Below are 1,702 nucleotides of genomic sequence, written 5' to 3'. Positions count from 1 at the left end.
CTTCTACCTCTTGAAGGTGATGCATTCCTTTGAACTTTTGTTGAATTTCCATTTTGATTTTGATTATGATATTGACCCCTACTCCTTCCTCTTCCTCTATGCTTTGAGGAAAAGACATGTTCTACTTGCTCAGATGCTTGATTCTCTTCAACAATTAACAGGAATCCACTTAATTCATCAATGTTCATGGTATATTTAAATCTTTGGAGACCATAATATTGGTAGTGACCATCTGAAACTTAGGCAGAACACTTCTTAAAATCTTCTCAATTAGCCTTCTTTCTGAACATCTTCACCTAATGACCTCATTTGATTAACAAGATCTTGCATTTTTGTGATATAATCATGAATGGATTCATTACTTTGCATATCGGCATTTTCAAAATTCCTCCTTAATGTTTGCAGTTTAGCTACAACAACACCTTCAAATGTGTTCTTTAAGATATCACATGCTTATTTAGATGATATTGCACCACTGATTCTTGGAAATATAGATTCTTCAAAAGCGTTGCCTATAAGTGAAAGTGCTTCATTATCTTTCTTAATAAGTTCTTTAAGAGATTTCTTTTCATCATCACTTAATGCTTTGAATTCATCAGGAGAAGGCATATTGTATCCATCAGTTACAAGTTCCCATAAATCTTTAGTGATGAATATAGGCTGCATATGTTTGCTCCAATAAAAATAGTTTGTGCCAACAAGTTTAGGCAATACAATACTGCTTGTCACCATGATGAGAGTAAGAGAGAGTGATAGAGAGAAAATGCAAAAGAACACAATGTGTCCCACTTCAACCCGGGACAAGAACCAAATGTCCCAAAAATTGGGACTCAACCACCACCAAAAAATATATCTTTTTTTATTAATTGGAAGAGTACAAAGAGAGCTAAAAAGCTCAATTTTTCAAAAAATTACATCTTATATCTCCTTTCATTATTGCAAACCATCTTATATCTCCCTATATTAATTCTCCCTTTTCAAAACCTTATAAAACATATTTACTTCTTATATCTCCCTTATTAAAAATGTTAATCCCCTCTCATGGTCTCCACTAATCCTCTCTCTTCACTCCTTATATTAACAAATAAGGCAAAGTATGATAGTAATGGTTTTCAAATACGTTAACTTCCACTAGAGGTGAATTTCACACCTTTTAAGGAATTTAAAAAAATATAACGTTGGGAATACCAAAAAAAAAAAAAAAAATTGTGAAACTTTAACGTAGGTTCAACGCATGGTTTGACCTTAATTAATAAAAGGAACCAGTTCAAGTACGTCCAACGTTCAAATATGGAGCACAACAATTTTTCCATGTTGACAAAGTACTCCACGACAGCTTCACGCATAGATCTGTTGCACACAGAGTCATTCACACGACACGCTGGACTCTACTCCACGCTGGTGACTGCATGGTTTCTTTCATTCAATGCAACTCTGCTCCACGCAGAATTCAGCATAAGCATAGATTATTCAACGTAAGTCTACTCTACGCAAAAATTCAGCAAAGATTTTCTCCAACGCAGAACAAGATTTTCTTCAACACAGGTCTTCAACGCATAGCCATCCACACGCATTCTGCTCCGACTGCTCACACGTTTATCTGCATGCACATGGTCTACAACAATTCTCCAACGTTCACACTGTCAAAACAAAATTCTTGATAGAAGCAATACCAATGGAAAGAAAGGACAGTAAAAAAAAA

Source organism: Pinus tabuliformis, chromosome 4_2, assembly GCF_031772625.1.
Source record: "Pinus tabuliformis cultivar Carrire ecotype Pingquan chromosome 4_2, CPIR1, whole genome shotgun sequence".
Lineage (NCBI taxonomy): Eukaryota > Viridiplantae > Streptophyta > Pinopsida > Pinales > Pinaceae > Pinus > Pinus tabuliformis.
This window is presented reverse-complemented; position numbering follows the sequence as displayed.